The 14,797-nt window shown below is 47.9% G+C and overlaps 1 pseudogene; it reads left to right on the top strand.

Annotated features, from left to right (window-relative positions):
- Nucleotides 1-341: 341 nt before the first annotated feature.
- Nucleotides 342-2,146, top strand: LOC110560312 (rac GTPase-activating protein 1-like; annotated as a pseudogene).
- The last annotated feature ends 12,651 nt before the right edge of the window (nucleotides 2,147-14,797 follow it).

Below are 14,797 nucleotides of genomic sequence, written 5' to 3'. Positions count from 1 at the left end.
TCTTGCCAAAGAAGCCTAGTTTGTGTCACGTTGATGAAATAAACCAACAAATAAAAATACCAAACCGAACTAATTAATTAAAGAACCAACCAACTAACCAACCAACTAACCAACCAACTAACTAGCCAACCAAACAAACAAGCAAACAAAAAACAGCCAGAACTTCCTTCCGTAGATTGTAAGATAAGCAAACTTTTGAGGTATACACCTTGTGGATTCCAGCTCTCATGGAGTGCAGTAATGGGAGATTGAGTACTTTGGGCCAAGTTGGTCTGTCGGTGCTCCGGACCAAGAAACCTCAAGAAACGGATATGACAATACTGAATTCATGGACTCTATTTGAGCAGCTTTGTGCGCTGGTTGGAGGCGATCAGTGAGGGAAATGAACGTGTTGACATCATCCAGGTGGTGAAGGGCTTTGGAGGATACCCGGCAGATGCGTTGAGAACCAACCAGGAGCTGAGGAAATCCGATGATGTTTTGATGAAAGCAGAGACTGGGTATGGCACGGATGTTAGGCGGAAGCGTGAATGTAATCAAGGGATATAGGGTTCAAATGGAGACAGGGAGCTGAGGCTGAATGTGTGAAGCTGGAACAACAGATTCAGCTGATTTGAGATCCACTCACGTGTAGCACATCTGGCAGCTTTCAGTGAACCGAGGAGCAAAAATCAGCTCTGGCTTTTCTCAACCGAGGCCAAGCCTTCAGTGGCAATTCTGGGAACATTAGACTGTCAACCGCTGATGAATCTGGTTCCATTTGATCAGATACCAGCTCTGACAAGGCTGATGAATCACCGGACTAGGAGGCTTCTTTGCTGAAGAATTTCAAGATGAAGAAATGAGAAAAGAGTCACTCCACAGCTGACAGTTCATTGATGGCCCTCCTGGGCCTGTAATAAAAAGCTGTTCCATTGGCTCGATGGTAGACCAGGCGAATCAATCAGTAGTGGCAAAAACTACAATGACTGTTCCCAGCGATGGCAGGCCCACTGGCGCTGTGTCTTCTATTGAGACATTGCCACTCTGAACCAGTCCTCAAAGGAAAACAGGTTATTTACAACCTGTAAACAGTGACTCCACTCTGAACAATAGCCCACTGGAGCCAAGAACTGAGACAGTGCAGGCACAGTTCAGAATGCGGAGGGCAGAGTGACAGAACAAGCTGTGTGACTTTGTTTCAAAGACAGCTACTAAGCCCAACCTTGTGTCCAAGGTGGAAAGTGGATGATGTTTGGAAAGCTGTCTCTAAAGTGTGGAGATTGCCATTTGGTCTCTTAAGAAGGTTGGAACTGATATCCCATTCCTGCCTGGTGGGAAAACCTGTCGAGACTGGAGAGGGAATGTTGGGTTTTATATCCCAGACATCTTCAATGATCCTGCCTACTGCTGTCAGTCGTGTAAATGAGACTGAGCAGGGCGGTCTAGCCAAGGCAGGCTTGTGCAGGATCCCAGGCAGGATGGAAAGGAGCTAAGAGCATTTTCTCAACGTGGAAACTGTACCCCTCCTCAGCAAAGTGGATGGCATCCATGCCATCCGCAGCCACCTGGACGACTTCCTTCAGAATCCCCAAGAACCCTTTCTGACCTTTTGGCTAAGTGAATTCTTCATGGGGGCAGAAGAAATAACAGAGGAAGACAGCAGCATGGCTGCCATGTACCAGGCTTTTTGTGAACATCCCGGGGCCAACAGGGACACACTAGCCTTCCTCATGACTCACTTGCAGAGAGTGGCTCGGAGTCCGAACGCTAAAGGGATATTGCCAATCTAGCTCAAGTCTTTGACCCTCCAACAGTTGCCCATGCTGTGCCTAATCCAGACCCAGTGACATCAGCATCTCAGGACACCAAACGCTGGCTCAAGGTGGTGGAGCACTTGCTTTCTGTGCCCTTGGAATACTGGAGTCAGTTCACAGTGGTGGAACAAGAGAGTGCTGGCACTCAGCATGGCAATGCCCATCATCAATTAGACTAAGGGGGACTTCCTGGTACCCCTGACCGCTCTGAATTCCAGCTTGCCAAGTCTCCTTTATCAAGCTCCCTGTCACAGAGATTATACAACCTCTTCAAGAGCACTCTTAGATTTGGGGACAAAAGCAAACCTGTCACCAACTTAGGTCATCAAGGCACTCCCCCCATTTACTGACTGCAGGAGACACACCTATTGGCTCTGTAGCACCCTCTGAAATTACTGCCTTTAGCATCTTCCAGGCTTTAAATGAAGTTTGTATGTGAGGGTTTTATTATCATAGATCTTGCTCTCAGCTCTGGTGGCTTACTGATTCCTTGTACTGGTTGTTGGAAGCTTTTAAATAGACTTTTAATCAGGGTTGGAAGGGCTAGTAGCTACTGCTCGTGGAATGACTTTCTTTTGCTGTCACTTAGACAGTAATAGAAACCCTACCTTAGGTAAAGCTGAGCTGTGTCAGGACGAGAGGGTCTAGGACACGATGAAGAGCTGGACAGGGGTGGGGAGGGGGATGAGCCCTTCTCAGAACCCAGGTCCCCGTGCTCCTTTAGGACTTGAGCTATGGCATGGAGCCCTCTTAGCGCAGGGATAGATTGAGGCACTGGTGAGCATGCTTCCCCTTTGTTTGGGTTAATTAAGTCTGAATCATAAAAAATGCCATAGTTCTCCGATCCTGCACTCATACTGACCCTCACCTGTAAGACATGTGTTCAGAATATTATGTAGAAAAAATAAACATATTTTTTAAAATGAAAAGAAAAAAAAAAAACCAAACCCTTAGTTGGTCTCTATTTGGATTTTTCCTAGATTTGGGGTTCCAACGTTTTCATCTTGGAGGACAAGCATGCTAAGGGGGACACTGCAGGGGTGCCCTCCTTGTTCTGTTTGTGCACCCGTGCATCTGTCACTATCCAGGAAGGGAGAAATGGGGTCACCCAGCCCTGAGCTTTAGCTATAGGGATTCAAAGCAAGCTGGCCACAAAAGTGGTGTTATGTTGGGTGTGATCCAGGATAGGCCAACTGAGAACTCCTCCTGGAGACTGAAGGAAAGTCCTGTCTCAGCCTCTTCTTTGGTCCCCGCTGCCTGCAAGGAGATTTATAGCCCACAAAGCTCTTGACCATCTACTCCTGATTCTCCTTTCTCTGGGAATCATGCTCCCACATACCTGTTGGCCCATCTGTGTAGAAATACTCTCCAGTCTTCTGGCTTTTGCTCATGCTGTCCCTGGGAACTCAGCTGTTATTCCTCCATTCCTGCCTGAACCACTTCCGCTCGTTCTTCATACCACAAGTATCATTTTCTCTGTAGGGTCTGCCCTGGCACTTCCTTCCTTATATGTTTCTTCCTCAGCTGTTATGGATTCTGATCTTGCCTACACCGCTGTGGTGTTTATTTAGAGGTTAAATGTGTGCCGAAACTAGACTGCCTCGGTTCAAATCCCAGCTGTACCGCTGACCAGCTGTGTGCCCTTGGGCAAGGTTTCCATTCCCAGTTTCCTCCTATGTAAAATAGGACTATGAACATCTATCTACCTCATAAGGTTTTGAAAGGGTTAAATGGGCTAGTGTGTTAAAGTGCTTAGGCTTCTTCCTGCCATATAGCCATCATTATCATTATCTGTTTGCCCGATTGGCCCCCTCTGCGCATCAACCACCTTGGTTAGGCCAGTCAACAATCCACAGTCAACAAGCTGAACCTGGAGGCGCATGAGAGTTCACAGCCCTTGTGTGTAGACCGGGTGAACAGACACGGAGACACATTTCCATTCTATGTTTTCCTGAGCACGCAGCTCACACTGATACCTTAACAGTCCCCGGCAGCATGAACCGCTCAGTCCCCTCAGTCCGGACAGAAGATATGACAGCGCTCTTGTAGACGTGATAATTTTGACACATCATCTTATTCTAACTAGCTGTCTAGCTAGTCTTATGGGATGCTCACAGGCTTACGGTACCCCTTAGCTGGCGCTCAGAGAAGTCTTAGCCGAGTGCTGAAGACACCTCAGGGTTGGGTCTTTTCATTCAGAAGCCATGTCTGAGCCAGGAGTCTATCTACTGCACAGAACAGTAGCAATCAGGGGGCATTTAAAATGAAGGGCTGGCTGAAAAAAAAAATCAATATATAAAGCAACAGCTCAGTCAACTAGGTGGGCTACATAGGAGGCTGAGTCAGGAGGATCACAGGTTCGAGTCCCTGCCTGGGCTACACAATAAGTTCAAGACCAGACCGGACAATTTCATGAAAATTAGTGGGCCGTGCATTACGATTGGCTTGGATACAGCCTGTATGTGTCACAGGGTGATGGTCAGAGTGCTTGGTTGACTCCGTTCACATTTTCTTTACTGACTGAGAGATACCTGATTGAAACATGGCTCCAGATGTTGGCTTGTTGTGTTCTCCTCCTCTGGGTACCCTCACAGACCTAATGCTGTGCCACCACCTGGAGTAAAAGCAGCCTGAGAACAACCATTGTTCTCCTCAGAACAAGAGCAAATATGGTAAGGTACCCAAGACGAAAGGAGGGGTTTTGTTTTTTTGTTCTCCGAGATTTGGCTTGGCATTAGATACCTAATAACTTAGAGTCACAGACTCATGGCCTGTTAGGACTGCAATGGGATTGCAGTGGGATTTAAGCCAACCTTTTTTCTTTCCTCAAGATGGAAACTAAGAGCCAAAGAGTGACTGTCAAAGTTACTCGACTATGTGTCACTCCCCCAGCCCTGGCCCCCCAAGCCCATGGATTTCCCGCTGGCCTCACACTACCGCACCAACCAGGGTCTCTCACACCTGGCCTTGCCATCAGGTGAAGAGCTGGTGCTTTGGCCTCAGGGTCTTGTGGGAGCCCGCAGAAACCTAGGCAGGAGGCATGTGGCACAGAGGTGGCGGTTCTGGGCTGAGGGCTCCATGGCAACCCTGACCCCTCCTAACTGTTAGCTCTTCAGGATTCCAGCTCCCACCTCTGCTTACCCACAGGCACCCATCCCCCAGACTCACTGAGCACTTTCCCAGGGTCTGCTGAGGCCATTCTTATCTCTCCCATAATTTCACCTCTCACCCAGCCGACTTCCTTTTGCGTTTTGTGTATGTGATGGGGAAGGGGGTTGTTGAATGGGGGAAGCGAATTTTTTGTTTCGTCTTGAATGGTTTTGTTCAGAAACTGTTTTTTTTCCCACAAGCTGTTGGCAAGGGTTTGAAAGGAGGGCTCAGATCCCATGGAGTCACATACTTGAGGCAGGGAGAAAAATTGTTTTGTAGTAGAAAGTAAGAGGCCACCACTTGTCTCGAAAATTGTTTAGTTTGCTGACTATAAACTGAAATGGATTTTAAAAGGCCATTAAATGAATTTTGATAAGTCCACAGACATGGAACTATGTCACTGAAGGGCTTCGTGGAGCATGGATGTATATATCTCTTGTATTCATCGCCGGGTGTGGGTTTTCGAGAATTCCAGTGCCGTGGTAACATCCGTGCAGAAAGAAAAGGTGTACACGTTACACTGCCTTTGGATCCTCTTGCCCATGAGGATCAGTTTTCGGCAAAAGGGATGTCACTGTTAACACAGAAGTCCCTGACAATTGCTAATGAAAACCAAAAGCAGGGCACAAAAAAAGTATTCATAACGCATTTCTAAATATGAAACAACAAGGTTATAAGCATAAACACGGTGAAAGGTTGTCTAGGAATATTTTTAACCATTACGATGGGTGGTTTCTATTTGTTACTTGGACCTTTTGGGATTACCTAATTTTTGTTTACAGTAGTATGCTATTACTGTGTGTGTGCATGTGTGAGCACACACACTCATGTGTGTGCAGGTGAAACTGCGCATGCCAGCGGTCCCATCAGTGCTGTGCCTACCAAGCCATTCTTCCAGCCTCCCGCTGGCAGTTTCATAGTTAGGGAAACGCCCTGAGCTAGAAACCACGACAGCAAGTCTGTGGCGACTACACTCGGAGACAGCTTTAGGAAAGGGTCGTTGCTGAGAGGAGCAGTCCTGGCCTTAAGAAATTAGTGAATGTATTTCCCTTTGCTAGGAGAGAGGGAGGCCGGAAGAAGGCGTCTTCGTTGCAGGTGTGTGCCAGAGGCTCCTGCAGCTGAAGTTCGGAGAGGCCTGTATTCCTAGAGCTGTCACTCAGCACGGAGGAGCTTTCCGAGCCAGGGCACATTAGCTGCAGAGTCTCCAGCGCTCTCAGCCCTGCTGTTCAGCAACAGTATCCCTGAAGCACATTTCCATGGGCTAGGCTGGGATGCTAATTATCTTTCCTGACATAATTTTTTTCGGGAGAAAAAAAAAAAGGTGCTCTGAATTTCACAACACCAGTTAACGTCGGAGTTTTAGGAGGCGGCCGTTTTTGGTTTGGAGACCTACCTGGTCCGAGCTTTATTTATTAGCTACTTAAAATTCAAAACAAAACAAAAACAAAAGCAACAACAGGAAAAACCTCTAGTGTTTTGTAGCAGATCGCAAATGGAGGGTCAGCCCCCTGGTTTGTGCTTCATCTGTCAGTCCATCACAGGGCCAAAGGGTTCCCAGGGCTGCTAAGGATCTTGGAAATCGGCACTGGTGGCTCTCCCTGGCCATTTTGCATCTTCTGTACCACTGCTCCTAAGTCCCTCCTTCCTTTTCCTGTATGTTGTTGGGAGACAGTTTAAGGAAAGGAGCTTTTGTCTCATGGGTAGCGTAGGAGTGAATGAAGTCCTGAAAGAGTGTATGCTGTTGACATGAGTACAGCCATGTCAAGGAACCCAAAGCCTCCTAGGGTGAGGCTCAGAGGGATGGAGAACCTCTGGTCCATGCGCAGATGCTGGTAGGGTGTGCGGAAAATGTCCACCAAATGTTTCCCTGCAGATGTTTGTGGCCTGAAGATCGCTCCCCTACAGAGATGACCCCTGCTAAGATTAGCTACATCTGTGTCCTTGTTCAGATCTGTACCATAAGCCCCATCCCCTCATGCAGCTGCGTATAATAGCCCTGCCCCCCCCCCCCCGTTCACCTGTCTATAATAAACATGCTAAGCTTCCAGGGTGCTCCCAGGGCTCTTCATGAGAGAGCCTGGACCACCAGACCTCAGCTTTTCCGTGTCCGTGTGTTCGTCTTTTCCTCATTCTTCTGCTACTCCAATTAGGTCAGTCCATAGAGCTGTGCAGAGCTGTGCAGATATCTGCTCAATGACCCAACACATTTATAGAGGTCATGCCCAAGGCCTGTGATCCTATAGCCCCCTAGTAGTTGAGATGCTAGATTCAGAGTCATCTAGAAAGGTGTGATGAGAACTGGGTGCTGGTCTTGTTGAGTCGTATGAGTCTGGAAAAGTTACTCCTGAAGGGATCAACACATGAGCTGAGACGGTCTGTGTCCGGAGAGCAAAGACTTCAACCTCTAGGTCAAGGAAGAGGCTGAGCATGCTGGCCTCTGCTGGGTTTCTGCTGTAGACTGTGCAGCCATTTCACCGACTGGAGGTTTGTAGGAAATAACCTTGATGACTTAGACTTGGAGCTACGAGCTTTGAACTTTTCTGGGTCAGGAACATTTGTGCTTTAGATAGAATTTTCTATCCCATGATGCCTACCAAAGACATTTTAGGGGTACATGTATGTAACAGGAAGCCCTTCTGGCCCATATACCAAATCTTACATGCAGCAGATTCTTGTAATTTCATTTCTTAGGTGCTGCCCACCTTGCTTTTTTAAAGACAGAAGCTCTCCCTGACACCTGGGGCTGTCTGATTAGGCTAGGCTGGATTGGGCAGAAGCCCCAGGAGTATACTTGTCTGCTTCCCCAACACTGGTACCACGCGGAGGTGCCACCATGCCTGGCTTTCTATGCAGATTGTAGGGATTTGAACTCAGGTCCTCACACTTACACGGCACAGCTAAGCCATCTCTCCAGAGCAGACAGCTCTAGGGCGAAAGCGTTATGACCTCTCTATTCTTGTTCTCTTAGAAACTACAGTTCTCTCATGTGGAGAGTCAAGATGTTCAGGGCACAGCGACGTCAAGAAATAGCCTCTTCTCTCTAGCGTTAGCAGGTAAAGCTCAGGGATTTTCAGCTAAGTCCTCTAACAGATGTAGGGGTTACCAGCTGCTAACCCTGCCTAGCCCCAGGGAAGTCTCCAGATTTCCTAGATTCCTTGAGAGAGCTGGCTTCTGTTCCTAGACAAACTGCTCAGCCGGTCAGGGCTTCCGAGTTCTGGTCTGCCCGCCTCTTCTTTGCATTTTCCTTGCTCCCGGCGTTCCAGCATTTGTGGTTCTCTGACATCTATCTGTGTGGCAGTGAGAGATGACCTAGGGAAGGCACGGCTTGTCAGTCCCACTGTTGTTACCATGAAGATTTCTGCACAGGGAAGACTTTCTAGAGATTTGTCTGAGCAGCACTTGGCCTCCCAGAAGCCTTCAGGGCAGAGGGTAGGAAACCAGCACCCCTTCTCCCCCCCACCCCCAGCTTTGAGAAGAAACTCGGAGCCAGTCACAGGCACAGTGCAGTTGTCTGCTGGGTACTCACTGCTCCGAATGAAAACTTCCACCCACAAGACCAGAAACGGCGGGTCCAGCCTCGGAGACTCAGCCGCAGCTGAAGAAACAGGAATCACTTGAATCCTGGGCATTCTCTTGCTTCCATGACTCACCTCCCCCTCTTCCAGAAAGCCAGGCACAGGAATTAATTTATGGGTCCTGTCCAGAGGTCTTTAAGTAAACAGTGCTAACAGCCCTTCCAGCTCTCCAGACGAGCTTGATTTTAGGCCCCAGGGAGGAAGCTGATGGCTGTAGTTACTTGGCTATTGTTTCCCGAAAACAATTTGACTTCCTTTAGCTAGATGGCAATTCCTTCTTTACAAACTGGGGCACTGGAGCCAGGACAGGGCTGAGCTGGCCAGGTCCACAACACAATAGCCTCAGTCTAAGGGCCTCTCTTTTAAGGACTTTAAAGGCACCTGAAAGGCAAGAGTCTGTGAATGGGAAGGACCTTTGCGACTCTGCCTGTCTCTTGAAATCTCACCCCCACCAGAGCCTAAGAGGTATTAGGGTGTATGGTGTCCGAAGAGGAAATAGCTGAACGGCAGTGTAATGTGTGACCATTTCACAGATGTAAACATTGAGGCCTGATGACTTGCCTGAAACCACACAGTTGGCAAGGAACAGGGATGGGGTTTCGTCCTCAGATCTGACAGTAAGCTAGGACCTCTCTGAAACAGCCTCTGCAGGAACAGAGAGACTGTCTGTCCTGAGCCAGTGGCATTTGATCTGTCCCCTGAGAATCAAGTCTTCCTGCTGGGTAAGAATGTACCTTTCAGTTTCACTGGCTGTAAAGCTGAAGGGTAAGACTCCCTTCTCCCCTCACCCTCCAGAGCTGAAGTAGGTTGGGTCTCAGGTTGGTGATTTTTCTTTTCCTTTCAGACCATCTTTCATAGCCCCAGCTTGAACTCTTCTTGATTCTCTTTTGTCCACTTCCCTAAGGGTTAGGATTACATGAGCTACCACTCGGAAAAGCCGTCTTTGCGTCTTCCTTCTGGTACAGGTGCATAGGTGGTGGGCAGTCTCCGCTAGTGGCCCAGGCTCACTCTGCTAGGAAAGATCTCCCGGGGCTTTCTCTGGAAGTAAACTGAACCACACTGACTTCCTCTCATATTGAATGAGATACATTTTATTCAAAATGTGGTAGTAAGGCCTACATGATTATTCTCTTTGTGAAAGTACATATACTGTGTAAATATATTATATATAATCCACACATACAGCATATAAATGAATCAAAAATAAAAAATAAATTCTGCTTATACCCCACTTTTTAAAAATTTGGAAAAAAAAAGTCAGTGTGGAGAGAGAAAACTTCTATCCTCAACTTAGGGTTGAACATCTGTGGCTAAATTTTCAAGCTGGGCTTAAGGTATTGTCCCTCCATGTACAGAATAGGGATCCACTTCTGTCTGGAAGTGACTTCTCTGAAGTTGTCTGAGCACACAGTATATTTGGCAGAAAGTTCTTCAGTCTTGTTTGTATCTTAAGGTTTCTGTGAGTAGACCGCTAACCCAGTTTGCTTTCTGTTGCTGTGATTAAAAACTGCTAAAGAGAACCTGGGGAGGAAAGGGTTTATTTCACCTCTCAGGTCTCAGTTCATCATTGAGAGACATCTAGGCAGAACTTGGAGGTGGGAAGTGACAACGAGGCCATGGAGTGGAGCTGCACCCTGGCTTATTCTCCATGGCTTGCTCAGCTTGCTTTCCTATGGAACCCAGTACCTCCAGGCCAGTTGAGGTTCCCTCCTCCCAGACCATCCTGGCTTGTGTCAAGTTCACAAAAAGTAACCAGTTTAACCACCCAGTACTAGAACTTGTACTCAAAGGAGAAGCAAGTCCTCTTTAGTCCTTGTGAGGTACGGGGTAGGCAAGGATGTGTCCCTTGTTAGAGAAAAGGAAGGAAGGAAGAAGGGAGGGAGGGAGAGAGGGAGGGAGGGAGGGAGGGAGGGAGGAAGGAAGGAAGGAAGGAAGGAAGGAAGGAAGGAAGGAAGGAAGGAAGGAACTTACCTCCAATCTCTAGATCTTGTCTGTAACAGGTCCAACATTTAAGACTCCATAGTTTACTTTTAAGGATTTCCAGGACTTGGAGAGCAAATGTCATCCCAAGACATTCCAAGCAAAGATCCCACTTTTTTTTTTTTTTTTTTTCTGTAGGATAAAACAACAAAGACCCTTGGACTCTTAGAGGCCTAGTATTTGCCCCCATACTCTGACTTCAGCAGGAAATAACTGGGCTGTCCTGGGTGAACTGGGGTGCTGGTGGTGATGATCATGAGGGTGAGGATGGCGGTTCCTCTTCCTCTTCTTTGGCTCAGCCCATCACATAAGAGTTCTGAAGTCTGGGATCTCAAGGTTAGGAATGGATAAGATTTTAACCTTGTCTTTGGGAATTAAAATATAATGAGAGTGGAGAACAAAGCATCAGGAGCAAAAACAAAGTCTGTGTTGCTTCCCATTTTGCCTCTTGGAACAAAGTGTTCTTTTCTCTCTTTTTTTTTTTTTCTCCCCCCATTCTCTAGAAAGTGAAAGTCCTAAAGGGAATGGCTTAAGCCTGCCGTGTTTGCATCTCAACCAGCAGAAAAGTGTGACCTCAGCCCACTAACCACAGCTCCAATTACCCATTTACACCCTCCAATTAGGCGCTGGGGACTCATTGCTCTTGCAATTAGCTGCTGACAGAAATTACTTGCACGCGTTGTCATGTAGGCTGTAAAGGAGGCAGCTATTAAAACATCTGGACCACAGTGTCTTGGGAGGGAAACCTGAAGAGCCAGAGATTCACTGGGTGAAGGGGACAGGGAAAACGTGTCTCCTCATTTCTCCCCTTGCTTCTAAACGCAAGGGAGAAAAGAAGCAAGTTTTGAGATTTCACCTTTAAGAGACTTTGGAGAAGGCGGAAAGCTCAGAGTGTGCCGAGTCACCTCTGTAGTTAGTTATAGGAAACACTGAAGTGCCGGGGTGGAGTCTGCTCTTCTTGTGTTCTTATTTGGGGTGCCCTGTGCCCTTTTCTTACTAGTCCAGTGAAGTTTATATTTTTTTCACAGCTGGGAACAAACTGATGAGCCTTTTCATCACAGGCAGAACTTTTTTCATGTCCTAAATAACCCTGGGCAAGTCACTCAATTTCTCTGAGTCTGGACTTTCTTTATATTAAAATGGGAAAAACAATGTATTGTTTATCCTGCAGTATTGTGAATTAAAAACGTTCTGCTTTTATCCACTTTGCTATAAGCCAACAAAGCAATCACACAACTAATTTTTCTCACACAATTTAGCAACTTATTGTATATGCAATACAATAAATTTATATGTATTTATATTAACTGTTTTATATGTATATGTATTTATATGTATGTGTATTTGTATTTATATGTATTTATATTAATTGTTTTACAGTGAAGAACTCTATTTTGCAATTAGAACAGCAGCTCCTTGTGGCCTTTGTTTCTCAGCATTTACTGAGCCCATAGAGGTGGCCAATAAGTCTTTATCAAGGCCATGATCTATACGCAGATGATCTAGAGTGCAGATGATTTTCATGAGATTGTTTTTCTATGGGTGGGAGAGATGACTCGGCAGTTAAGAGCACTCGCTGGTTTTGTAGAGAACTCTAGCTGGGGTCCCAGCACTCATGAGTGTGTAACTCCAGACCCAGGAGGATCTGGCACCCTCTTCTGGCCTCCATGGGCACTGCACCCATGTGTACCTCTCCACTCACAGATACACACACATATACAAATAATTAGAAAAAAATAAGCAAATCTTAAAAAAACAAAACAAAACATGACTACCACCACAAACAGCAACCATTAGGCCTGTTTTCTATCTTTTCATTTCAAAATGGAAAAAAAAAAAAGTGAAGCATGTGTAGCATGCTGCTGGGTAGCATTTGCTGGACAGCATGATTTTTAGTGTGGGGAGCCCGTCCTCAGTGCCTCTTTCCAGGACCCTTTCTTATACTGAATGTGAGGAGGACGGGGAGAGCATGGCAGAATTTCTGCTTTGTCCCTTGTCCTGACTTCTTTCTAGGGCGCTGGGCACGGGCTCATGGTGTTCTTTGGCTTGTGATGGCAGCCATCCTAGGTCCCTTCAGAGAAGCACTCCAGACCTAAAACTTGAATGACATTTTCCTGACTTTTGTTAGAATCCTTGCCTTAGTCCCAGAGAGATCCTGGCAAGAAATAACCTACTCTTTCGAAGTCCTTCCAAAACATAGTATTTTGTGTACATCAAAATATTCTCCGTCTAGACGCCATTGCTGAGCCGTGTGCATGGCTTCCTGGATGCGGCTTTCTGGAGTGTCTCTATTGGCCACACTCAATGTCTCTGCCGGCTAATCCTAGGATGGTAGCATTTTCCTGCTATACCCTGGACTGGCCAGCCTCGTGGCTGGGCCTACATCTAGGCATGTCTTCCCTGCTGGGTACTCAAAGGGAAATGGTACTGTCCCCGTATCCCTGATCATCCAGGAACTGAATTACTGACATTCAGTTTCTCCTTTGGCAGCCCATGATCTAGGAATTAATATTCCATTAAACCCTCCCCACTTTCAGGTCACCCCCAGGTGGGATCCTAACCGGCTGTCCCTGGCTGGAGACAACAATGAGTGTCTAGCACCTTGTTCTGTGGTGTGGCTGGGCCCCGAGGACCCAGGGATCTGTGTTGGTTTCCCAGGCTGACCTCGGTCCCAACCGCAGTCAGCACAGGAGGAAGGCAGCCCAGGGTGCACAGCTCGCTGTCAGGCCACTCTGTGCTGCATTCTGCAGCCGGGCCCACAGCATCTCCCTGTGCTAGCACTCACCTAAGTCCTCACAGGTCTCTGTCAGTCCTTGTGACAACCCCGAGAAGAAGACATTATTAACCCCCAATTCACAGCTGAAGAACCCGGGCTTCGTGGAGGGTGGCTCGCCTGGTGTCAAGTGGCAGAGCCAGGATTTGAACCCCAGATAGGCTGGCAGAGAGCATTCTGGCAAGGAACCTGTGGCTGAGGAATCCAGATTCCTGCGTTTGTTTTCATCAGAGCTATTTCCCTTCTCCTGACCCAGCAGAGGAAGCCCCACGGTCTGTCCCCGGCTGCTGTTCCTTAGCTCATCCACAGTGGAAAGCAGAGTTCATTTGTGACTAGCTCTGGATGGGGAAGGCACCGGGTAGATGGCTGTGGGGAGCAGGGGGCCGAGCCGAGTGGTGACCCGGCACCGGACGCCCAATGCGGCGTGTGACGCTGTCAAGGAGTCTAGACTGTCCTCAGTTTCCCTGGCTTTGCCAGAGGGTTCTGAGATTCTTTTCCTCAGCTGTCCTATCTGTGGGCTCTTAGTCATTGTTTTTTCCTGACTTCAGTAACCTCCACCTCTGACATCTGTCACACCCCCATGTGTGTGACACACACAGCCACCAGGCCCCACTGCTTAATGCTCAAATAGAGGAATTGGTACAAGAGGGAGGAGGGGGCGGTCTGAGGCAATGGTACACCACAATTTCTGAATTTGCTCTCCTGTGACAAATATTATACAAAGGCCTTTGGCTGGTCCAGCCACACCAGGAACATCTGCGTGCTTCCACCCATACACTTCCTTAGATCACCCGAGTAGGTGAATCTCGGCATTGGTAAATGTGGCCCCCTAGCCCAGTGCCCAGACACACAAAAGATGCTGTCTTCTGGTTAGAGAAGAGGGAAGGGGAAGAGGGAGGGGATCGAGGGAGGGAGGGGGTTCTGGGTGGTGGAGAGCACAGCTCCGCCACCTGAAACTCCGGGTTGAGGTCTTTTGCCATCTCAGGTCAACCTTGTGCCTAGTCTGGGTCCGAATGGCTATGGCTTGGGAGAAGTACATTTTCCTGGGCTCTCTCAGGGCTTGCTGTGTGGATGGACGCCTTCTTTTCTGGTAACAGAAAAAGGATGGGGAAGAGGGATTTTCCTCAGGGTGCTTCAGGAAAGCAGTATTATGAAGCCTCAGCAGCAGAGGGTGGGCAGGAAAAGACCCAGCGAGGCTGTGGCTGAGCCAGCTGAGAGAGAGAGAGAGAGAGAGAGAGAGAGAGAGAGAGAGCAAGTGCACAGACAGCCCCAGACTGCCCTGCTGCGACAAGGACAGCCACCAGGACAGCAGTTGGGGGGGGGGGGTAGGGGAGTGGGGTGTGTCGGGGGTTTAGGGAGGCTGATGAGGAGAGGGAGAGAAGATGACTTTTAAAATGAGTGCAAAATTCTAAGAGCACAAGTGGGGGGAGGGACCCAGAGTGGGAAAGGGGTGGAGAGAGAAAGAGGAGGAAGAAGTGGGAGGAGGGAGGGCTATGGGGATCCCGATTAAAAAGAGGGTGGGA

This window comes from Meriones unguiculatus, chromosome 10 (assembly GCF_030254825.1).
Source record: "Meriones unguiculatus strain TT.TT164.6M chromosome 10, Bangor_MerUng_6.1, whole genome shotgun sequence".
Classification (NCBI taxonomy): Eukaryota; Metazoa; Chordata; class Mammalia; order Rodentia; family Muridae; genus Meriones; species Meriones unguiculatus.
Note: the sequence above shows the minus strand (reverse complement) of the source record. Positions and strands in the feature narration are given on the sequence as shown.